General features: G+C 37.6%; 1 protein-coding gene across 1 annotated transcript in view; it reads left to right on the top strand.

Annotated features, from left to right (window-relative positions):
* The window catches only part of SCN3B (sodium voltage-gated channel beta subunit 3), a 379,056-nt gene that overhangs the window by 211,132 nt on the left and 140,717 nt on the right, over positions 1 to 27,207 (top strand). The gene's annotated exons all lie outside the window — the stretch shown is intronic.

The following is a 27,207-nucleotide window of genomic DNA, read 5'->3' as shown; positions in this document are numbered from 1 at the left end:
TTCCAGGTATATGAAACCAATAAAGACAGGGTAATTCTTTAATGGCAGATATCATCTGGGAGAATTCAGAGGCATCTTGAATGCTTTGTGGAGTACTCTTTTGGACAGAGGCACTATTGCAGGCTGAAACAATTGGCTTTCAGACACCAGTCCTGCCAGAGGCCTGTAGTTGGCATCAAGAATCTGTAGAATGAAATGCTTGGATGTTGCCTAACTAGAAAGATTCTGGTAAAAACAAAATATTTATTTTTTGTTTCATCAGAGGAAGTCATAGCAGTAATGAAACAGAGTTATGAAATCTGTAGATTGGGTTGTCCGTGAACATCCTTTGGACTTTTGTGCTTTTGGCTTATACATTCCAGGAAAAAAAAAACATTTTTTATTAAGAGACTGTATGCTTTCATCTGCTTCTCTGGAGGGTGCAGTGTTAAATATTGTTAACCACTTGGATAGATATTGTGCATCTGTGCTAAATACCAGTGCTAAAATAGCAATATTGTTTTGTTTTTCTCTTCAAGTGTCTTGTTTTGTTTATTGTTTACATTGTTTGCATTTTGGCAAGCTAGCCTGTTTTTAGTGTTGTACCAATAAAAACATACTTTTCTGTCATAAACCAGGTTGTGTTCACTGCCTTAAAATTTCACATCTAGTGGAGAATGTAGGCAGCTTTCACATCTTCCCTCGCCAATTCCACTTGTCAATGCCAGACAGTTTTCCCCATATGGCAAGTAAGAAGACTGTTGCACTCATGACTGAACCAGGCAGTTTGGGTCACTAGAGTTAGTCCAGATGTGGCCCTCTCTCTGAAGATACATGATGACCACCCACAGCTGCATCCTCACTTAAGCCTCTTAATGCCAAAGGCCGGAAGCCTACCTGATAGCATTTGAAAAAGGAGCTAAAATTGTTACAGCTGGGTTCATGTACTGGTATTACCTCTCATGGGAGAGCCGTTCTGTTCATGCATAGATATTCAGTAAAAAAAGTTACTAGTGGTGGGAGGGGTGTCACATAATAAATGCACACTCTTACATTTCATGCGTGGGAATTCTTTAGAGGCAAAATTGCTAGGACACAATTATTTGTGCTAAAGCATATTATGAAGCTTTGGCTTGACTCTAAGGGCATGAACAGCAAAGAAACAATGATGGAAATTCTGGTAATATATCCATTTAAGAAGAGCTTAGTTGACAATCATTGAAAAGTGAATGTGTCAAGTAATGATAAAAGGTACTAAACAGCTTTATTATATAGGATACTGTGATAAGAACGTGCATAAAGAAATATTTGCTAAAGCAGCTGAGAAAAGAGTAAGTAAAGTGAAAGGGAACATGTCTTCCATACTTTGCTTAGGTGTGGTAAGAAAGGCCACATTGCTTATTGATAAAATTAAAGTGGAAACACTTGTGTAGACAACCAAGGAGGTGGGAGGAGGAGGTGAATAGGCTACAGACTGCGATCAATTGATGGCTCACCTGATCAAGCCTGCATTGTGTTACTAGACAGCTCAACCAGCAGGCCCACTATAAAACAAGCATATACCAATAGAAAAAACTCCAGCCCCTGAAGTACTATTGAGTGGTAAGATTTTCTAATAGTATAAACTGGCTCCAGCTCTGGATTGAGCAAAATATGAGAAAAATAAGGTACATTCTGCAAAACTAAAGAAATAGAAACATACCTGATTTTCCTTATATTTTTTGTGCTATTCCTTATGGTTTGATCATGCTGTCATGATCAAACCATGCCAGCTATGGGTAAATCTTGTGACATCCACATGAAGTTGTGGATTACTGCTAAAGAATTAGAGGGGCCATCAAACTCTGGTAGTACAATTACTGGGTTGCAAGTGCAATACATCTGTAAGAAAAAGGCTCATTCACCAAAATCTGTCAAGGTGGTGTGCATCCTTAAGGAGAAGAATGTTACCCATTTACACAGGTACAATCCAGCTTGATAACGTCCTATCACTTGCTAACAATGGGTCCTTATCTCACTCATTATGTAATAACTAGGAACGACTTCCCATTTTTCATGAACTGCTGGAAACAGAGGGAAAGTAATATGAGTAATAATTGAGTGTTTGAAGGAAAATCAAACTTGAAATACAGCATTAGTCAACTGGTTAGAAACACACCATCCAGTGTAGAGCCACACAGAGAGCCTGAGAGATTTGAGGTAATCATTAAAGGACCTGGATGGATCAAAGTACAGATATAGCCATCTAAAGAATGGACACCATGATTCTATACTACAGACATGACCAGCAGAGGCAGGGAGCACCAAACATCAAGAAAGAGACAACAATGTCCCTAGAATCCAAAGTATGGTTTAACCCACAAGATAAGATGAAGTATGCATTGAAGAATCACAGAGTGAGAATAAGGCTACAGATCAAGCTAGGGCATTGTTGTAAGCTACACTTCCTTGGGGAGGAGTGGGATGTGGAGCTTCCTATATCTGCCCTATCTTAGGAGAAAGCGAGGCCTTCCATCTCCTGAGACAAAGAGAGAGAGAGAGAGAGAGAGAGAGAGAGAGATAAAGAGAGAAGGATCCAGCCCCCAGGTAGGCTGGTTAAGTGTTAAAAAGGTCCAGTGGGAAGAAGAGACATTAAGTTGTGCTAGAGAAACTATATCCAGGATAGTGAGGGAGAATATAGCTCTTGGATATCACCATCTTAGCTTGAAAATGCAGAATGACATTGTGTATAAGGTAACTAAAGAGAGAGAAGACTGTACACCAACTGCTGCTTCCCACACCATTCAGGCTAGTGGCTATAGTAATGGCACAAAGTCAAGTACTGGGATTCATTTATGTATGTTTAAACTAAAAGTAAGTGCCGTAGCCAGAATCTATTGCCTTTTTGTGAAAAAAGCTCCTGAAATTTTTGTGTTGGATGTCCTGAGTGTTAATGGACAGCTCCTCACTCAGGCTTCTGCATCCTTTGATTCCAGCGCTTATAACTGATGTTCCACTTGATAGAATTGCTTTGGATATCTTGGAGACATTAAATAGCCACAGCAGTGGACATGAATACATACTGGTGGTGCTGGAAGTATATTGTCCAGTTCTCCAAAGCTATTCTTCTTTTAAAGGCTAATTTCAAAATAAAATTGCTAAGGAAATTATGCTTTTTTCCTTAGTGGAGATGCTAAAGGAGATCTTAACCACTGAAGTTACAGCCTTCATGTCCAAAGTCAAGAGATTCCTGTGTTGCTGTCTTCAGGAGTGTGGGAGATGCCTGTCCTGCTCCAAAAAACTTATTTTTTTTTCTTCATAGGTTGCTGATCGATAAGTTGTGCTCGATCAGTTGCCATTCAATGGAATGTATTGTCAATGAGCTGTCATACGTCACCCTCTCTCTCTCTATAAATATATATATATATATATATATATATAAATCACAAACAAGGAGACATTCTTTGGAATGCAATCCATCAATCTATTTTTCATAAAAGAAATAGTAGTACATTCCTTTGTTAGACAGCACTGTAAGTGAAGAACAGTGTGCTTGTTCTTTTCACTTATACTCCCATGTGTCAATGTTACTGTAGACCACTGTACAATGGAAACAAACAAACCCGTTAGCCTTTACTAACACTGCTACTTATCAGTTTTGCATTGCGTGTGTACATGACAATATAAAAGAGGGGGAAGGGGGGTTCATTATTTTTAGTTACACTGTAATTCAGCATCAAAGATGTTGTTTTGTTAAGAAAAGATAACAGTGGGCTAAGGGAGCTTGACCTTTTATTCACTGTTATGCTATCTCAGAATTAACATTTGTGGGGTGTTGGAGAGCAGCTCCCAACACAAGGGGTGCAAAAAGCTTGCCCCCCCCCGGAAAAAACTTGCTTCATGTGTCTTGGACTTTTAAAATGCACATCAAATATTGATGGTTTGTGTCAGAAACATTGAATTTTGATGAAAACATAAAAGGTTGAATGCAAAAACACTGAAAAAATGATCGTACCAATAATGGTTCAAAAAACAAAACAAAACAGCAAAAAAATTTTTTTAGCAGGGAGTAACTGCCCTCCCCCTTGCATAATTATATAAATCAGCTCTGAGCTCATACAACAGTGGAGAAAAGGAGGATCACCCCTTCCCCAATGTTGTGCAATCTCAAAGTACATTCAGGTGTGAGTCGATGAATGCTGTTTGACAAAAACGGCATTTGAAATAAACCTATGTGTGTATATATATATATATATATATATATATATATATATATATATATATATATATATGTGTGTGTGTGTGTGTGTGTGTGTGTGTGTGTGTGTGTGTATGTGTATATATATATATATATATATATATATATGTGTACATATATATATATGTGAGTGTGTGTGTGTGTGTGTGTGTGTATATATACACACACACACACACACACACACACACACACACACACACACACACACACATATTAGAGTGACTATGTTTGAGGAAGTAAATGATGGAAAGACTCATTAATATCAATAAAAACAAAAACCTGAGGCTGACAGTGATACAAATCACCTAGTATTAGTATGCAAAATCAATGTAAAGTAAGAGGAATAAACCAGCCAAATATGGACTTGGAAATCAACAAATGGAGTTAATATACTTTCTACAAAACTGATTCACTGCATTAGATACAAATGACAGAGCTCCAGAAAAATTATGGGAAAGCAACAATAAAACTGTACCTGAAGAAAACAAAGTCCTGGAAAAAAATTAAAAAGCAAAAAATGGACAAACTGACCAATGAAAATGAAGAAAAACTGAAGCCACAGGAAAAAGACCGGCAGTAGTAGAACTTGGCAAAAATTTCCAATGTGCTGCAAATGAGACAAAGGGAAGTACTGGCACATGCAATGAGAAAACATTACAGGAGAAATAGACTTGCTTTTCTAAAACTATGAGGCCTAAGGAGAAAATTCAGCCTCATACTGGAATGTTAAAAGATGTTCAAGATCTACTGAATTATGCTGACATGATTCAGAAAGGGTATAAGGAATATAACAAGTCATACTGCAAATATTAAACAGATGAACCATCATGTCAACCTGTATGCTAAATTCAGTTTATTAATATTCATGAACTGAGGAGCAGTGAACCCAGTGGATGATTTTCAGATGTCCCTCGGGAGTACATATTCTGTGCTGTAAAAAAGACAAAGAGATGAAAAAGGCAATATTTACAACATTTGATAAAAGTAGAAAATAGCGTAGTGAAGGTAACAGATTCAGTGCAATAAATAAAAGCAATGAGTTAAAACTGACAATAATTTCATCACCAGTGATGACAAAAGAAGAAGAAAAAGCTGTACTGCAAGCTTTACAAAGGACAAAGCACCAAGCTTTGAAGCATTACCACATTTAAAGATCACATTTAAAGTGTATATATATATATATATATATATATATATATATATATATATATATATATATATATATCACATTTAAAGTACAGAAAAAAGTTTTTTTATTTTATTTTTTTGTAAAAAGTGTTTGCATGCACAAGGATGCATGCAAACACACTGTTATATAAAAATAAAACTTTGTTTCAAGCCACATTCTCAGGAAATTAACATTTAAATAACCTTCCAAATACAGAACTGTAAAGCAGTCGTGCTATATTTATGGCATTACAATTAATATGGAGGAAGGAGACTTGTATGTCACTTTCAGGGCCTTTATAATCTAGAGTGGATTAGTGTTAGTAAATCTTTGTGAAAAAGTATTTAATTGCCAACCTGTTAAATTAACATTTGGGCCAAAAACAAACTCATTTCTTTGCCAGGAAATAGTAAAAGACTGGGATAGCAAAGACAAATATATTCCTGCTGTTTAGGAATAGAGAGAAATAATAATGTAAAAACAGACTGTCATTTGTGGACTGCTCCAGCCCTTGTCAGATGCCTTTAATAATTTTAATATACTTTATCCAGTCTATCAACTTGATCTTTAGCTTATTCTCCACTATTATCATATGTATCGTCCTTGAGCCTTCCATCTCCTTCAAATTTCTCTAATGCTCTCTTTAAGGTGTCATATCCCTTCTTAATTCCCTTACCCCTAATTTTCCCCTTCTCTTCCTCTCTGACCCCTTTTACCAGGGCACCATTATTAGATCATTCTATTCCTAAAGATCAGGGGTATGTTTCATGTTTCATCAATTACTTGGTTATCCCAGATTTTTTCTCTTAACTACTTTTACTCTAACTTTGCTTCATCTTTGCTAAATACCATAATGACTAAGTCCTTATAAAATTAAAGAAGATAATGACTAAAGTAAAATAAAACAAAAAATATAATATGTACAGTACACAGTGAATGGGGTCAGGAATATCTGCTTAAAGCACCAGACCCTATAACAAATCAGCTTGTTCACGTCAGCACATAAATAATAGTCTGACTGCACACATTCTCTTAATAAACATTATGAAATAATGTGATAAAAGCAAGATTTTTTAAGAGGAGGGCAGGCTCTCTGCATTCTGTGTGTGTGTGTGTGTGTGTGTGTGTGTGTGTGTGTGTGTGTGTGTGTGTGTGTGTGTGTGTGTGGGGATTCACTTCAGAAGATCGAATTTACAAAATCTCGAACTGCAAATAACCAAATCCAAAAGATCGAGATTCGTAAACTCGAACTTCTGAAGCGAAACCAAAAAAAAAAAAAAAAAAAAAGACAAACTTCGCTTTTGCATGGGGGCTTCACCCCTCTGCACAAACCCCTTACTTAAATATATCAACTCCAAGATCGCGCTACAGTAGGGAAATGGGAAATCTCCTGTCTTGCGCTGTATGCGGAAGCGCAAAACGGGAGATTTCTCATTTCCTGTCAACACCGCAAAAAAAATAAAACATTACGAACACACAGAGCATACAAGAATCCTTCCCTCTGTGTGCACACAATGTATTAAGGTAAGTAAACTGTTATTTTTAAACACTACACATATTTGATTTACTGAAATCTCGATCATATGGTCTCGACCATATGAAATTCGAGATTTCATTAATTCGATTATGTGAAGTGTTCCCGTGTGTGGAGGAGGGTTGCCCTCTCTCCCCTCTTTTTATTATTTGCACTCTGATGACATTGAAATTCAGCAGTTGAATAACTTGTAACACTCTCTCTGTCTGTCTCTCTGAAGAACACTGACCCCCAGTAACCCAGAATTCACAATTTAATTACATATATTTGTTTACCAGGGTAGTGCATTGATCAGTATTGACCAATTTTAGGCTCAGCACAGGTTATAGCATAAGTACTTGCAATCTTAGTCTAACTAAAAGCTGGCAACAAAATAGAAAGTGAATGACAGCTTGAAACTCTATGCTTCAGCAACTGAGAAACCAACTCAAGGGTGCTACTCAAGTGACTACTAGCTACAGAAACACATATATCAGAAGAAAATTGAAGAAATACAATAGAAAATACCAATAGATCCCAAGCAGAGAAATGGTTCAGTGACATTTTCTCCTTCTTCCCTGTTTTGGTAGGTATCCCAAAAGGCTCCATTCTGAGACTCATCCAGCTTAACATCTTTAATAATGATCTCAACAAGCTACATACAAATGGCTCCTTAATACAGTATGCTGACCATTCTACCATCATCTGCTCAGCATACAACCTTGACATTTTACAAAAATTAATCCAGGAATCCTTCACTTCCATACAAACTTGGCTGTCTGCCTCCAAGCTAGTATGAACTGAGATAAGCCCAAACTAATCCTTTAGCCCTCAGACATTCTTGCAACTAACAAACCTTGGCAACAACCTAAAATTTGTCAACCATATTCAAAGCATAGTAAAGAAAACACACCAAAACTTGACTTTCTCTATAGGGCCAAAACTTATATGTTCAACAATACAAGAAAACACACTGCCTCCTCTCTTCTTCCCTCTCTCCTATACTCAACATCTATTCTTTGCAATATGCAAGTAACTCAGCTAAACAAACTTGAGAAATGCTACAACAAAGTCAAAAAATTTGCTGCAAATATCTTTTATAGACCTCAGCTCTGTATAGCCCTTGGAAATCTTCACGGCCTAGAGTTGTCCCACTGCCTAACATTCTCCAAACTCCCTTTCATACATAATCTTATCTGCAAATCAAATGACTGCCCATCTCCAAATAACATTATACAACTGTACTATCCTTCGAGATTACTATGTTCCATGGATAAACTCCTATTGAATGCATCAGAATGAAACAACATTGCTGGAAATTCCCCACACTCTATCAAAAGCATGCAATTCAATTCCCCTAGTAGTGAAACAAAAGCACACCCTAAAGTAATTTAAAAAACAGCTGCAATCTCAACTAGTCTTCTCCAGGCTCTGCAATTGTACAGCACCAGGCTAAGTTTCATTCTTTATTCATAAAAAAAGAATGCACAAAAGCTGAAAGCAGTTGTTCTGTCGCATGATCTCAAAGACTGAAATATCAAACCAAATGCCCAGCATATCAAGAACTCAGCTGCAAATGTGAGAATCCAACAAAAGTTTATTACATTTTTAAAATGCTGCAAAGATTTCATCTAGTAGACCAGATAGCAGTTCAATAACATTTGATGCCCATAAAAGCCAACAATCATCTGAATATATAAGCCATATGTCCATGGCATTGAAAAAGATGTTTGTGGGCCAACAATCATCTAAATATCTAAGTCATATATCCATAGCATAGAGAATGATGCTGTGGGCTAACAATCATCTAAAAATCTAAATTATATGTCAATGGCATAGAGAAAGATGTTGTGGATACTATCACAGATAATGTGATTCTCAATGTAGCCCATAAACAAGTTGGCATATATGGAGCATATGATGTCGCCATAGCCATACCTTTTATCTGTAATGCATGCTTTCTTATGTATCTAGTACTGTCACACTCTAAATAGGCTATATATATATATATATATATATATATATATATATATATATATATATATAAATGGAATCATGACTGAAGGGGTGTATTTGTACTGAGTAAGGCATGGTTACACTGAAACTGGTCTATTAGACCAATCTTTGCAGCATTTATAAGTTTAATAAACCTTTGTTGGATTCTTACATTTGTGGTTTACATTTGCAGCAAAAAAGATCATGGGCACTACTAGTCTTCCTACCTTACAGGAGCTCTTTGACCTGAGATGTAAAAAAAGATCCCGCAAAATACTGAGTGACACTTCACATCCAGCATATGGTTGGTTCACCAAACTTGCTTCTGGTAGAAGGTTATGGAGTATCCACGGCAGGACCTGCAGATTTGTGAACAGTTCTTATCCAGCTGCAGTAAGACTCATTAATGCAGACATAAATCTGGGTGCATCCAAACTATAATAGTTACGCTCTCGTTCTTCTCCTTTTTTCATACAGTAATTCTATTTATTTATTTATTGCATATTAAATGAATATAGTCTCATTCAAGTGCAATTCCAATCACTACCTTATGTGCACTATCACCCGATCTCATCTCTGTGCATAGTGTACTTTTCATTTAATTTGTTAATCGTCTAGTATTCAATGCTGTCCAGTGTATATAAATAGTGTACAAACATGTGTGTCAGCTACCTAGACTTTTACCTTTTGTAATATAGTTATTTTTTTTAATACCTATCATGTCTTGTCTTTTTGTGTATGTTTTTTCTTGTAAAAGAGCTGACATGAAATTTCATTTAGTTAGCACTTGTGTTTCCTAAATAACAATAAAGTTTCTTTGAATTTGAATTTTTCTGAGTTCTTGATATGTTGGACATTTGTTTTGATATTTACCTATTTGCCGTGGTGGTACGGTGGTAGCGTTGTTACCTCACAGCAAGAGATTCTCCCGTTCGATTCTTGGCGTGGCTTGGGAGTGCCTTCTGTGTGGAGTCTGCATGTCCTCCCCGTGGTTGGGTAGCGTTCGAAAGACATGCGTGCATAAATGGGTGTGCCTTCGTTGAAGGTTGGGCGTTGAGCTGGCACCTCGGCATTTCGTAAAAATCTACTGCCAATCATTAGCAGACCTGAGTTCAGCTGTGGCGACCCCTTACTGGGAAAAAGCCGAAAGACAAACAACAACTCTTCCAATTATCCTCATTACTGTCCTTTACAACTAGTAACTACATCATAGTCATGACCATCTACATCTCCCCTCAGCCAATTACTATCATCGATGAAATCAGTCTGATAACACTTTCCTCAATAACTCGAAACAACAAAACAACCTGACAATTCCAAAAAACACCAGTCTCTTTCTATTGACTCCATCTTATCTCTTATTTTCATTTCCTTTTCTTTTGCAAGACAACTCTCTCTCACTAGAGACTTTCTGTTTCTTTATAGGTACAGATTAAATACTTTGTACAATGTAGTTGTGTTGTTGTCTTTATTGCTATGACATGTATACAGTACATTGTAAAGTATGATTTGTATATTTGTGCCTCAATGTACTTATAACTATAAATGGGGCATTTTTCCCCACTGCAAAAGGATTTTGTGTCCCGTCAAGCTTTTCCAGTAAAAAAATAAATAAATAAAATTGTACAAGGCAAATTGTTTGATTTGTTTTACAGGGAAAGCAGACCTGTATCCCATCTCACTAACAAATTAGTCACTATATAGGTCCAAAGAATGCCTTCAGTGAACAATCAGACTTTGGCAGAGATGGACTAAATTGCCTTTCTGGGCAGGCAACTGTTTCATAGCATGAAAATCACTGCTGAAATAGATTCATAGACTGTTACTTCGTTAAAGACCCAGGGGGTTCCTCTCTAAGCCTAGCCAAGTTTTCCCAAATGAATAATGCTGTCTTGTATCCAAATAGGACATTGAGGGCCAGGCATTTAAAAGCTACCTCTGTCTATAAGGGACATGGGTACCAGGCATGGTGTAAACTTTCTATTCCCCATTCAGTGGTCTAGGTTGCACCTAAAATCGGTAATAGATAAATTCAGCTTCACATGAATGGGAAGCCTATTCTACAGGAGGGGCAGTATCTGGGACACATATCTGTCTCTCCAGCATATTCTCATCAAGTCACAGACAAAATTCAGATCCCTGGATCTTGTATTTCTGGTACTATTTGACCTACAAATATGCAAGAGATTCATGTGTAGTGGTTGTGGATGCCTTGTAAGCCGGGCATAGACCATTCCTCAGCAATCTACAGGAGACTAAGTAGAGGGAAAGGGCTTTAAGGCACTTTGCATAAGGCAGGTTTGTTGTGTCTTGTATTCTTGTTGTAAGGAACCTCTAGTTGCTGCATTTGCCTGGTCAGGTACATACCAAATAAAGCATTGCATGTCTCCTACAGCCCCCCACCCTTTTTTGTGGGGTGGATGCAGGCTTAAGGCTTGTTTCAAGGTCTTTGTCGATGCAAAAGCTTTTTCTGAAATTCATCAGTACAGGATCCAGAACCTATATCAGAGAAGAAAACAGAATATGTTTTAAATGATCTAAGTGTAGATGGCAAAACAGCAATATATGAAAATTTTAACTAAATAAATGAAAAGGTTGAACGCGCTAATATACTAGAAACATTTACTCTTAGCTCTCAACTTATTTCCTCAATAATCAAGGGTAAAGACGAAAATAATGGAGGCAAAGGCGCAACGTGAGGGACAGTTTTTAAATATTATTGGAATCCATTTAAAAAGCTAGTAGCACAGCTTCACTAAGCAACATTAAGAAGTAGACATTATTGACTGTAATAGTCAGTGATTTAACAGAAAATCAATAATGTTACGAGGGACAGGGCAGAAGTGTAAAGCAAACTGAGGAACATTCTGCAAACTCAGAAACACTTAAGAGGAAGTTGCAAAGCTGCATGGCTGCAAGGTGGAAGCTTTTCTGTTTGGTGTCTCATCTCTAAAGCTTGTACTCTGCTTTTGGCAAGGTTGTCAATAACTAAAATGTCATCAGCATACATTACCAGATGCAGAGTGGGAAGGTCCAAAATACGATCACTGATAAAAGAGTGAAGAGTGTAGAGGGCCCTGCACTGAACACTGGCAACACCAGATTCTGTTTTTCAAAATGCTGGAAAGACAGCTTTTTTTGAAGAATGATCTGATGAAAATCTGAGGGAAAAAATCAACTTTCCAAATCAGTGAAAAATAAAGAACAGTTTTGCATCTATCTTATTTTTTAACTCAAGATCAATCTACTGTTGATGAAAGATAATCATCACTGGATATCTCTGCAGAGACCAGTGATATGATGAAGATCAGGATTAGGGGATTATCTAATGTATGCCAGAAATCTTGATTTGTTTAGATGATGTGTCCTGTGTCACTGGATTGAGAAATAGTGTAACTCAGTCTGAAATATTGAAAGCAAATGTGCTGAAAAATGAAACTCTGCATGTTACACTAAAGCAGTCTGTTCTGAGGACCAGTATGCATCTGTTTTCCTCTGCTCTTTAAAGGCATTGCGATCTCAGAAGACTTCATGCCATGCAGGCACATGCTTGAACACAAGACTTTTTTTGCAAGTAAAGCTGAACAGCACCATATCTAGCATGCTGGATACCTCAGGGACATCTAGCAGTCTGACTTGTAAAACAAGGATGAAATGACCGTACCACACAATGCCAAATAATCTCACACAAGGTCCGGTCAATACGCAGCACCCAATGAAGGCAGCCACACCATAAAGATAAACGACAGTTGAAAAACGACAATTTGCCAAATAATAAAACAAGATTTATTCCAATAGTCAGATTGAGCACTTTCTTTTCCAAACAGGAAACTTCATCAGAATCACTTGTCATCACATCCTATTGTGTTTAAAAAGATACACCCATTAAGTGATTGGTTGAAATCAGAAATTATCTCATTAATTGACTAAAAAAAACACACACTTATAAACCCTATCATGTCACATAAAAATCACATAAAAACTTTAATAACTTAAAAGTTAAAAACACAAATGTACACATATATATATATATATATATATATATATATATATATATATATATATATATATAGGTGTGCGAATTATTGTTTTATTTAATAACAATTAGCTTTGAGTTTGAGTGCTGGTATCAGAGACATGGTCATTAAGTCCAGGATGAATACATGCATCCAGTCTCAACTGCCATATTAATTCTCTAAACTCAAGTCTGTTCTGCCAGTCACCCCCTCTGTCTGAAATGTATATTTTTTTCAAAACCCAAAATTTAAAATCAGCGTTTTCACATACTAGGGAGTGTCTATAAAGTGCATTACATTCTTTCTTCCTACTTATTTCATATATATGTTCATATATACTTTGTTTAAAACTACATTCAGTCTTGCCTATGTAAAATGCCCAACAGGCCGTACAATAGGAAATTAAAGACCACCCCTTTTGTCTGACAATTAAAATAATCATTTACTCGACATGTATATTTGGGGGCAGGCAGAACAAGCTCTTCCTTATCCGCTGTGAATATGCATTGATTGGATTGACCACACCTCAAGGCTCGTGTCTTCTCCATATGCCTAACCTGAATGTTTTTCTCAAACAGTTCCTTTAAATTATTGTTTTTCTTATAACTAAATGTCAAAAACTGGTTGAAAATTTCTAATCTATTCGGCATAGCCCTAAACAAATCCCAGTATTTCCTCATTATGTAACTTATCTTTTTTGTGTCATCATTAAATGTTAATACCATATATATTGCTGTATTTTCTTCTTTTTCCACTAAGGTATTTTCCATAATGTCTTCCCTATTACAAAATAGGGTTTGAATTTAGTCCCCCATCCTAATAACATTTCTTCCTTAGTCTTGATAATAAAATCTAATGGGTAACCCCTATCATGGAACAACCCACTAATAAATTCTAGTTCGTTAATTAACATCTATCTCTCCGAAGTCATATGGGCCGCCCTGACCATCTGCCCCTTCAAAATATTTCTCTTCTGATTAACAGGATGGTCACTCTCGTAGTGCAGGTATGCATTCGAAAAACAGTTTTTCCTGTAAATACATGATGTATATCTCGTTTACCAGATCTTTTTTAATATTAACATCTAAATAATTTACTTCTTGGTCCCAACTTTCATAGGTAAAAATTAAGTATTCCGTAGAAGAGTTAAGATAACTCATAAATTCCACAATAATTTCTACAAGGCCTTGCCACATGACAAAAATATCATCCAGGAATTTAAAATATTCTTTGATGTGTATCAAAAATTACTATTGAAAACATAATGTGTTTCCCAATACAACATCACAATGTTGTCAAAAAATGTTGCCTGCCCCCAAATATACGTGTCAAGTAAATGATTATTTTAATTGTCAGACAAAAGGGGTGGTCTGTATTGCCTATTGTACTGCCTGTTGGGCATTTTACATAGGCAAGACTGAACGTAGTTTTAAACAATGTATATATGAACATATATATGAAATAAGTAGGAAGAAAGAATGTAACGCACTTTATAGACATGCCCTAGTATATGAAAATGCTGATTTTAAAGTTTGGGTTTTGGAAAAAATATACATTTCTGACAGAGGGGGTGATTGGCAGAACAGACTTGAGTTTAGAGAATTAATATGGCAGTTGAGACTGGATGCATGTATTCATCCTGGACTTAATGACCATGTCTCTTTGATATCAGTGCTCAAACTCAAAGCTAATTGTTATTAAACAAAACAAGAATTCACACACCTATATATACATATATATGTACATTTCTGTTTTTTAACTTTTTAGTTATTAAGGTTTTTATGTGATTTTTATGTGACATGATAGGGTTTATAAATGTGTGTATTTCTTAGTCAATTAATGAGATAATTTCTGATTTCAACCAATCAATTAATGGGTGTATCTTTTTAAACACAATAGGATGTGAAGACAAGTGATTCTGATGAAGTTTCCTGTTTGGAAAAGAAAGCGCTCAGTCTGACTATTGGAATAAATCTTGTTTTATTATTTGGCAAATTGTCGTTTTTCAATGGTTGTTTATCTTTATGGTGTGGCTGCCTTCATTGGGTGTTGCGTGTTGACCGGACCTTGTGTGGGGTTACATCTAGCAGTCCACATGTGTTTAGGTCCCTGACACCTAAAGCGATCAAGCTTGTATAACTCCAGACAACTCCTGAAGATCAGCCCAAGTCAAAGTACTGCTCTATTGAAGGACTCCCTCTACAGCAACAGTATTTTAACGTCCCTGACACCTAAAGCAATCAAGCTTGTATAACCCCAGACAACTCCTGAAGATCAGCCCAAGTCAAAGTACTGCTCAATTGAAGGACTCCCTCTACAGCAACAGTATTTTAATGTATGTTCAGTTATAATACCTACTCCTGATTGTATTGCCCTATTCCTGTGCCCACTGTGTATTACCCCTGGTCAGCTACATAATCATTGCTGTGCTCCCCCCATCAAAGGGTATTTTGTTGGCCTTTTAGCCTGCTCACCAGCTTTCCTACCCCCTCACTGAACTGACTATCCTAGCTCACTTCTTTTACCATCCTAAATCACTTTTTTACCATACTATCTTCCAATGTATCACCCTTGTACCTCTATTTCCTTCTCATGTTCACCTCACTCACATAGTGTGTAACTTATTTTGTCTCAGACCTAGTGCCTCCCTTGCCCTACCAGAGGTCCCCCATCCACCTCCTCAGTCTAGCTCCCAGATAACCTGTGCTTGTTCCCTCCAAATTGATTTAGGCATAATATATCTGTCTATGGAAAGTAAACAGCATAAACTTAGGCATAAGGCAGCTTTCTCAAGAAGGCAATCCCTAACCAGCAGACTCTAAAGCATCAAGCTATAGTGTACTACCTGAGTTACAACTGACTGTTTCCATAACTGCTGGTCCTCTAGGACACTACTGCCCCACTCCGTTCGCTATGCTTACTCCACTCCACTATCCTACCCCCATTCCCACCCACCCCTAATTCAATTACACTCCCACCTCAGCTCATACACCCAATCGACCAATTAATTCTTACCATCAATCCCCCACTCAATCATATTACACTACACCCTCATTGCTAACTCCTTTAATAGCTTCTCTGCTATCTAGCTTTTACTGCCCCTTCTCTCACTCACCCCTCCTCCCCTACTACAAAAAGGTAGCATAAGAAGAAGGTTAGGAAATAAATAAAATGCCTTCCCCACACCTAAAAGTAGCATGTTACACATTAACTATTTTTGTACTTCTCCTTTTTTCTATCCTCACATCCTACCACACACAACTTCATCTCACCAATCCAACCCAGTGGCAAATGGATACCATAGCCAATTCACTAAAACTAAATCATTTCCCAATATCTTCATGTGACCTTGCTCCAACCCATCGCTATTCCTACATAAATAATAAACCAACAAACAAAATAAACCCCTACCTATCCCCAAAACAAAATAAAATACTACAGAAACTACTTAAACTCTACCTATATCTAACTCGACACCTCACTTGCTGCGGAGACATACACCCTAACCCAGGACCCACCTCTTCAACTCATACAAACCTAAACCAGCCAAACCCTCTTCATAGAAGGGCAACCTCCTCTCTTCTTCTCTTAAACATTCATGTAAGAAGTATACTTAACAAAGTTCAGGACCTCCATGCCCTATTGACTTTATATAAACCAGATTTGGCCATACTAACTGAAACCTGGCTTAGACCAGAACATCATGATAATGAGATTACACCTTCTGGCTCTAATATTATGTGGAAAGAAGGACAGGGAAAAAAGAAGGGATCATAGCCATACTATTTAAAAATCATCTCACATTGGAACAGGTTAGCTACAACTCCCAAGAAGTCAATGATATATAACTCATTCTTGCTAAATTAAAAATAAACTCTAGCAAACATATAGTTACAGCAGGTGCCTACATCCCACCAGGAAAAAACATTGCCACTATGGAAAACCTGTTACACTGGATGTCTACCTCCCATCTACAAGAGACTGCTCTTAGGAGATTTTAACATTGACTGGTCTGACTGTACCAAATTTAATCCCTCTACACATATTAATATTTACGGATTTACCCAAATCATAGATACCCCCACAAGATCAGATAAGAAATCCAAATGCCAGTCCATCTTAGACTGGATACTTCTGTCTGACCCCACCTCAGTACACCAATCAGGCTGCCTACCAGACAATTTCAGCAATCACCAACCAACCTACCTTATTAGAAATAAATCCCATCATAGTAAACAACCCATCCTCAGAATAGTTCATAACAAAAAGAACTTCAAAGCCAAAGACCTAAACAATGAACTAAAATACTGTAACTGGACTCCTCTAAAACACCTACCCCTAGACAATGCAGTAAATTACTTTAATGCAACCTTTCTCTCAATCTTAAATCGTCATGCACCAGCCTGAACCATCAGAGTTAAGACAAACTATGCCCCTTGGTTAACAAAAGAAACTAAATCCATAATGAATGACAGAGACAGAGCCTGGGCTCGATATCATAAACCTAAAACCACTACCGCAAAACAAAACTACTTAGCTCTACGGAACAAGTCCAAACAGCTTATAAAACTCGATAAAACCAATTACTACAAAACCTTACAAGAGAAGAATGCTCACAACCCTCAGAAATTCTGGGCCTCAATAACTAAATTACTGTGTCCAGGTAAAACCGGCACTCCCACACCCATAGTTCCAACCGTCAAAGAAAGCACTCCTACACAATTCAACAATTTTTTTACAGAAACAGTCCTAGCTCTATCTAACACCCAAAATAACACCACCAGCCCTACACCTTCTCCAACCGCTACTAACCCTACCACACAACAGACTCCCTCTAGCTTTTCCTTGTCTCCAGCACCTACCCAACTTATTACTAAACTCCTCAAAAAGCTAAAACCTACCACACTATCTGCTGACAAACGTCCTGCTGATTTCCTTCAACTAACAGCTGAAACTATATCCTACCCCGTGTCTATACTCATAAATAGATCCATAGCAAAATGCAAAGTTCCTGACCTGTGGAAAATATCTCATATTATTCCACTCCACAAAGGCGGCAACTCCCTTGAGCTCTCCAACTACCGCCCAATTGCAATTGTATCCCCGTTATCAAAAATATTAGAAAGAGTAGTACATTCAGAACTAATGCAATACCTCCTACAAAATAACCTTGTATGTACATCTCAACATGGCTTTCGACCCTCCGATAGTACCACCACTGCTCGACTCTTGTATACCAACATAGCCAACACCCATAGAAACAATGGACGTTTTATATCCTCTGTATTCTTAGACTTATCTAAAGCCTTTGATATGGTCAACCACAGTCTTCTTCTCAAAACTCTATCTAACCTTAATATTAACTCCCTCACTATATAATGGTTCAACAGCTAATTATCAGGCCGCAAACAAGCAGTTCTTTGGCTGGACCAGCTATCCTCCCTTCTACCTGTATCCATAGGAGTCCCTCAAGGTTCCATACTTGGTCCTTCACTGTTCTCCATATTTACAAATCAGATAGCTGCCACCTCTCCCTCTGCCTCTATAGTGCAATATGCAGATGACACCACTATCATATGCACCGCCCCAACCTTAAGCAAACTTCAAACAATAACACAGCATAACTTTACTCTAGCTGAAGCATGGTTTTCTAACATTAAACTTATACTCAATTCCAAAAAAACAAAACTACTTCTCTTCAGTCCCGGTAGAGCTCCTGCACTAAATAATGATTTCACCATAAACTCCAAGGACAATACCTCAGTCACCCTAACAACTGACAATAAACTCCTAGGAGTAATAATTGATAACAATCTAAAGTTTGACATACACATAGCCCAAACAATCAAAAAAGTAAACAAAAATCTCTGTCTAGCAATTCATGACCAATTATACCAAAGCCACTATTGCTAGAACACATCTATTATCCACCCTACTGTATGTCTCCCCAATCCTGACTAATCTTCACCATAGCAAACTAAACAAAATGACATCTTGCTATAACAAGATTTCCAAGTTCTCTACAGATGCCTCTAGTAGATCCCATCACTGCCTTTCCCTCAGACAGCTCAACTGGCTTGAGTTGCCCCAACTTCTTGCTATCCAACTCTCCATAGCCCACAGACTGTACTACCTCTCTGACAAAACTCCTGCTCTACAAGAGCTAATACAGCACTACACCACCACCCGAACCTTAAGATCAACAGACCAAAATCTCATAAATGTCATCAAACATAAGAATTTGAAGCAGGTAAAACTCTTTTTGGCTGTACTATAGCAAAAATCTGGAACTCTCTCCCATATCATATAACATCTACAAGTTCTGCTTCACTATTTAAGAAACTACTCAAAACCCACTATACTAACAATTGGCTGTGCATGTGACTCCCCAGACTAAGCCACTACAATGCTGTTTTGCAAGGATTCCGCCAAAGATCACCTATAAGTTTCAAACCTCTGAATAGCTATTCTTACTATAAATTTCTAACCTCTGAATACTTACTCTTACCAAACAATGTTCTATTTTGATAGTTTTGATTTAAATGTCTATGTAGAAATGTTGAAGTTTTATTCTGATGTTATTGATTTTTTATGTCTATGCAGAAATGTTAAATATGTTTTTTAAATGTTTGATTGCATGCCTTAAGAACACAGTTATGTATTTTACAACATGTATTATAACATTGTATTAAGTGGAGCTTTTCTCCCCAGGCATCCGCTGAAAATGGACCTATGTCCAGTCGGACTTTCCCGGTCATCAAATGTAAAATAAAATAAATAAATAAATACATAAATAAATAAAATGATTGGTCTGATAAGGGCGGAGTGCAGTGGGTTAATGACCTCTTTGGACTTAGTTGCCATACCCTTATTACAAGATGAGCAACATAAAAGGATTTCCTCATCACTGAGGCCATGTGTTGGTCAAAGGTGAGACTACTGTCTACATGGTACCCAGATTCCCTACTACAGGGTCACCTTTTAGGGACATATTATCAACATGGTAATTAGTTGCTATGGTTGACTTCCCAAAGGGTACAACTATGCATTTCTTATTATTGAGTTTAAGAACATGACTTTGGCACCATTTGTTAGTCAAAGATAGGCCTTCTTGAAGAATGCTAGTGTCTGCAGAGGAATCAGTGATAACCCCCAGCTTGCAATCATCTGCAAACTTCATCAGACATAAACCTTCAGCATTTGCTTCCATTTTAGAGAAACAGATGCCTAAAAGGGGCAGACCCAGTAAAAAGCCTAGGGGAGACACTGTTAGTAACTGGCCTCTTGGTGGAGGTGGCCTCACCTATTTTGACGTCCTGGGTCATATCAGTGAGCCAGCTGGCTATCCAGTGAGTGATAAAAGGATTTATACCTAAATTAGTGAGCTTGTCTATAGTGTCTGAATGGGGTATTGTATCAAAAGCCTTGACCAGGTCGAGGTAAGCTGTGTGCATAGTCTTGCCTGCATCCATTGCTTTGGTGAACCTCTCAAAACAGTTCACCAGATTTAATAGCTATGACCTTCCTTTAACAATGTATTTGCAGCTTATCTATGTCCTCATTTATCAGGTCTATGATTATTCTTTCTTGGCCTTACATATGAGGCTGGTCAGACTTATGGGCCTGGAGCTACCTGGATCAGTGGTTGGACCTCTTTTGGGCCGGATGTTATCTGGGCCTATCAATGCAGTGCTTTTGGCCTTGAAAAGTGCATTGGTGACCTGCTCCCTAGTAATGGTTGGGGAGAGTGTGTTATGCAGTATTTCCTTTGGACTATCAGGGGAGAGTTGTGAGGGGAAACATTTGAGCTGAACCTGTCAGCCAAAGTGTTGATGATGGTCTCTGGTTCAGTGAGGGTGATGCCATTTACAATATGTTCTGTGCATTGTTACATATTTCTCCTGAGGTGATGGGCATAGCTGTAGAAGGCTTTGTGGTTTTCCTTTGCCTGAGAAGCTATTTTTTCTTCAAAATTAGCCTTTGAAATATTAATTAATCCTTTTAGCTGTGTATTTAGATTGGTCAGGGTGCTTTTAGTATGTATGGCTTTGTTCCTCCTATACTTGGCCAAGAATTTTTTTTTGTTGTATAACCGATTTATATTGTGATTCCATCAGGGTTGCTTAACTTTTGAGTTTATCCTATTCTTAGTACAAGTGAGCACAGCTCGCACTATTCAGCTATCAATAGGGCTGTACAGAGATTTTTTTTAAATAGCTCAGCATATGCTATGGTATTTTACTGGGTTTTGGGAGTGCTTGGAATTTAGCCAAAGTGTCCCTTAGTAGACACAGGTTAGCCCTGAAACAGTTCCTAAAGGTTTTTAGTTTCACTGAATCCCCATATTTAATTTTTATGGCAAGCAATATTCCTTATGGACAGATCTGATGCGTGAAGACATTACATTGGGTAAGGAACATTGGCCTCCCATGTTTGTAAATAGAAAGTCAAAGACTTTTGTACCCATATTAGGAGAATGGATCAGCTGTTCCAAGCTGCTGGTATTAACAAAGTTTTGGAATCACTGGGTTTATACCTTGGAAGTGTGTAGGATTCCCAATCTATAGAGGGATTAGTTGAGATCCTCTATGAATATCATATTGGGTTGAGCAGCGAGAGACTCTAGTACATTGGTATAGGTAGTATGGGTTTCCTAGGACACGGACTGGGACTTATAGGTTGCAAGGATATGGTGCTAGACCCTATTTATGTTGAGTGCACATGTATGAGTTCCCATGCGTCATACAATTTAACTAGTCTGGATGTGAGGTTGGTTTCAGTATAGACTGAGATGGCTCCACCTTTAGTTCCTTCCTGTGCAGTAGCTGGTCTAAAGGTGCGAAATGAATTATAACCTTGCATTGGTTGGGTACTCTGCATGACATTAAACTATGTCTCCATTACTACACAGATCTCTACAGTTTCCAGGGACAGGAAAGCATGCAGGGAGTGGCATGTCTTGTTAAAACTTCTAGCATTGAACAGCACCACCTTCAGAAATGTCTTCATAGATTCAATTAAGTTGGGAGGTTTATCAGTTTGGCATTGCCTAAAAAATGCACTAAGGGAGTGGAAAAGATCTTTGACAATCTCTGAAAGCCTAGATGGAATAAGTGCAGACCATCCCTGGCAAAGCAGTAATGTCTGTCAACTATATCCTCCCAAGCCATCAAATATTGTACCCCCTTAGACTGACACCAGAAGCAAGCCAATTGTTAAAATCAATAATTTTCTGTTGGTAACGTGGCATAATCCTTGTAGAATGTAGTGTCCTGCTCATTGCTAGGTTCATGCCTGTCTGAGACACACAATCAGCAAGCTCGATCATCTCAGTTCATTAACAACCACATGGTCTATGATAGAGTCATACTGGTACCTGTGGCTCAATGACCTGAGTGCCTGTGTGACTTGACAGATCCTAGCCCTGGAAGGCAGCTAACTGTGACTCTCTCCTTACTCAACCTGGTGAGGAGGACATCATTGTGCCTCACTATAGAATCACCAATGACCAGAAATGTTTGCTGTGCACTGGCTTCTGTTAAGTTCTTAGTAGAGGCATTGGATACAGTATTACTATGTTTAGTTATGGGTGGTGTTTTAACAGAGTGTTTATGATTGTGCTGTGCAGGAGGTCTTAGTCTTTTAGGGCAGTTACCTCTAAGTGCCTCAGCATAAGAAGTTTTATGCATAGGGTCTTTACCCTATGCAATAGGTTTGGTGCAAGTGTCACTGACAACCTCTATAGGATTAGTTTTGTTTATATGAGAAAGTTTTACCTCCAGCATTAAAGTGTATTTACTCGACTTGCATACTTTATCTGTTTTATTAAGAATAAATGGGTTGTCAGTGTACATAAGGCAGTTCCTGCAATGTCCCAGAATACCCAGCTCAACCAAATTGGCCACAGAGAAAGTCAGGAAGTTCATATCCATGGCTACTAATCTATTGGGAGGAATGAGGAGAATTTAAATATTAAATAGGTTAATAAGACAAGGAACTTGATGAACAACATTCTGCTATGTGCAAACTGGATGCTATAGTAGCTAAAAAAATCTGTTTAGACAATAAGGGTATTTTAAGGGAAACTTACACTGTAAGAGATCATTGTCTACACAGATTAAAAGAACTATGACACTTTTAGAACAATAGACACAATAAGCCTTCAACTAGCAGTACCCACCTCCAAAGGCTGCAAGCTATTTTCTGCTGCCACAAGAGTGTAGACCACAAAACTTTCTAATGTAGAATATATATTATATTATATTATATTTGTTCATTTGGGTGGCCAGGGTGGTTCATTGGTTAGTGTTGCTGCCTCACAGTAAGAGGTTCTCTGGTTTGATTCTTGGCTGGGGTGCCTTCCGTGCAGAGTCTACATGTCCTCCTAATGGTCACATGGGTTTCCTCCCACATTCGAAAGACATGCAGTCGGTGGATTGGCAATAGGTGAGAGTGTGTGCATGTGTGAGTGGTATGAATGAAATACTGTGGCAGGGCTAGCCACCTGGCAGTGTAAACCTTGGCTTGAGATGATTGTCACTGTTGACGTGACACCCCAACCCCATGTGCAAAAGGGGTTGAGGACGGATGGATGGATTTATTTTTATATTATATATTTTGCATATTGCAAATAGAGTTCACTAGTGAGAGTTCATTCTGGAAATCAGATGTCAGCAGTGCTATCCATGCCCAGTGATACCCCTTCAATGTCCAGGAAAACAGTTCAGTCCATGGTACACTTCACAGAACAGTCCAGAATTGAAGCTCAGCTGTCAAAGACTGTTGGATCCATAGCACATAAAGACTACAGTATCCACATAGCAATGTAACTGTCACTGAACTTTGCTGTCAAATGATCCTACTAAAATGGAATACCATGATAAAAAATGCAAATAGAAAATGATAAAATAAAAACAGAATATCTAGACAACTGGAACTGTTGTTGAGCTTGACATCAAGAACAATACAAAAAGTAGATAAATGGTTCAAAGTTATGGCTGTTGATGAAACAGCATTTGAGAGGTGTCCAAAAATTAAAAAAAAAGAATCCTACCTAATCCATTTAAAGGGAGTCAAAGCACATAGTTTCATAGTAAGCCCTAACAGACTTTTAAGCTTGAAGTCCATCAAGAAATGCAGACTCACTTATATTGTGATAGTAGTATTGTGGTCAAACCCAGTTATATAATGCTATCTTAAGTATATCAAATAAGATGCAGCATTCTTAATGTCATTGGGGAGTTTATTCCTCAATAATATTATCTGAATGTAATAAAACTATCTCTGCCCTTGATGTTATTAATATAGACTGTATATGTACAATCTTGAGTTCTTGCGCTCATTTAGTTAAGGCATAATTTCATACTGAATACAAGCCTTAGCAATGCATTGTATCTAGCTTTGTAGGTCATATATAGTCTATTTAAACTTTCCCTATAGAGTAATGCCTTTAATAATGGAATGTGATGAAAGAAACTTCGTATGAATGATAATATGTTGACATCTGTTAACATACAAGCACTAAAATGAACTGTATCCAATGATTTATATCAGTTTGTTAAAAGTAGTCTCTAGAACTTCTAACTCTAATGCATGTTCTTTAAAATTAAATGTTGTTGTTTACTAGACTCCCAAGATCCTTCTAGTGCTACAACTTAGGTTCATAGGATGATACTAGGCTATTGATCCGGAGGCCCTTATAAGCCTAGCCAAGAATTTCACCCATGTTCCCACAAAGTCAACACTTGTTTCCCCTGTCCAGCAGGGACACAGGTAGGATCTCAAAGGTGTATTTTCTGTTTCCCATCCAGGTTCCTCTTAAAGAGGGCTAGTGAGGTACTCTGACATGGAGACAGAGTCTGTTCCACAGATAGGGGAGTCTTTGGGACACCAATCTATCCCACCAACAAGTTCTACTAATGTCACAGACAATAATAAAAGTATTCTTAGTGATCTTACTCTTCACAGATGTTTTTACTGAAATGCATAACTTTGCTGTTACCACAATTACATGTTAGACGTATGTGTTGGGTTCTTATTTTAGTACTGAGGTTAAGTGGTAAACCATGCTCAGAAGGATAAGGCAACACACCAGACTGCAGGCAAAAGCAGTTTTATAAAAAAATAATTTGCTTAGCAGTTCATTCATCTTAAACACTATACCAAGGGACATTCCAAGTTGCAACTTCTGCTTGGCCAAGGCAGTCTCTGAATCAATCAAATCAAATCAAGATCAAACTTGCAACTTGAATCCTGATGCATCAATCGATCAAATCAGGATCCTGATGGATAAAAATAACTCAGGCACTGGTTGCAGCACCTTCTGGAAAACTACAGTTGCTGAACTAGGGTTACCACCTGTCCCTCTTTGAGAGGGACAGTCCCACTTTGGGCAGTTGTGTACTGTGAAGAAAAATAAAAAATGGCAAATGTCCTGAGATTTTAAGACAAAATATATTTCTTAAGTTTTCTTTTATAGTTGTATAAAACAGTTATTTTGTATCTGGAACACATAAATAATATACGGCATAGCATAAGCAACTGAAATGCTATAAAAATAACCATTTATTTTAGCAAAAAAGTGAAGTTCTGTCCTTCGTATTGGCCGTGGGTATGTTTTGTCCTGCAAAATCTCACATTTAAATATCCCACTTTGGCATTTGCAAAGGTGGCAACCCTATGCTGAACTGATATTTTTTGTAAATTGTATGACATTGATAAAAAATAGCATGTAGTTTCCCGAGTTGTCTGAAACATTTAAAGAGAACATGCTATTATTTTTTTTCAGTTAATTTTTGACATATTAGTTTCTCACATCTGCTACACAGTGTCTAAAATATGTCCCTGCAAAACATGGCTACTTTCCCTTTTTAAACACACAAGCATTAGGTTGAAAATGTCATAGCATGAACCACAGCTTTGTAAGAAATATGTTTATCTCGTACATTTTACAAATTAAATGCAAAACTCTGATTAATAAATGGAGGATTGCGAAAAAATGCTCAGTAATAATTATATTGTAAAAGGCTAACAAGCATAATATCTGTCTAATTAATACAGATTTATATTCTTATGTCTATGCTGCTCACTTTGCTGTATAAAACACTAAAAAGTGTAATATCATCACTCTTTTATTATTAGCTCATAAGCCCAACCATGATGGAAAGGAATTAATAAACTAGGCCAGAATTCATGGGCCCTATATATCCACCTCCCCCCATTCAGTTAACTCATGTTGGGGCATAAAGTCAAAGGAACTGCATGTTTCGAATTAACAATTGGTATTTTTAAGGATGCTGTAATACAAACAATGTAGGAAAAAAATAAACAGTTACAAGTAATACATGATGCAATGACACTAGCATTATTTACTCATGGGAGAGTGTTGTTTTCCGAATCTCATAAGCAAACAATGGTACTTTTATCTTTTTTAAGAATGCTGTATTTTTTAAGGATGCTGTAATACAAACAATAAGACAAAATGCAGGAAATAAAATAAACAGTTACAAGTAATAAATGATGCAATGACACTAACATTATTTACTCATGGGAGATTGTTTTCTGAATCTCATAAGCAAACGTAATGGTACTTTTATCTTTAATTATTGCAATCGCAGTCTGATGCACATACATCAATGACAGTCCTGTGTTTTCTGTGTTCCTGTTTTGTTTGTGTTTCCCTCTTGTGTCATAGCAAAGCTCATTGATCACGTTCATATTCTCTTAGTCAAGTTCCTCTCCTGTCTATTTCTTCCAACCTTACTTATTTCCACTTGTCCCCTACCTGACCACCATAACCACTCTCCTTGACTGCAGACATAACATCCATATTACACACCATCTCGTTTTAACTATTTTTGCTACACTCAGGCACACTCACTTCTTCCATGGCCATTTCCCCTTACTTCTATCCTCAGAGGTTCACTTAAAGCAGTGGTTCCCTGGTTTAACCCACAATGTTGGAGAGTCTTCCTTCCAGAAGAAGCCTTCACACAGTGAGGCTTCCAACTCCCTGTGAGTAGGTTTGCTAGGTTATTTCCTCTGTATGTCTCTGAGTGAGATGTGGCCAGTAAAGGCATCATCATACAGTGGGTCACAGTGTCTACTTTTTTTTTTAAAGCCCTATCTCCATATGTTGTACTGAGTTACATCACCATGGGGGAATATAGTGGCAGCACTAGGGAAACACCCCACCTGTGTGGTATCTTGTTCCACTTTTGTTCACCACATGCCTATCATGCCCTGCTATCATCACTGAGGTTTCATGAACCAGCCACACTCCCAGCATGCATCAGTGTTC

The sequence above is a fragment of the Protopterus annectens genome, chromosome 8.part0 (genome assembly GCF_019279795.1).
Source record: "Protopterus annectens isolate FY-2018-M chromosome 8.part0, PAN1.0, whole genome shotgun sequence".
Taxonomy (NCBI): domain Eukaryota; kingdom Metazoa; phylum Chordata; order Ceratodontiformes; family Protopteridae; genus Protopterus; species Protopterus annectens.
The sequence above is the reverse complement of the archived record's forward strand: the minus strand, read 5'-3'. Positions and strand labels throughout refer to the sequence as shown.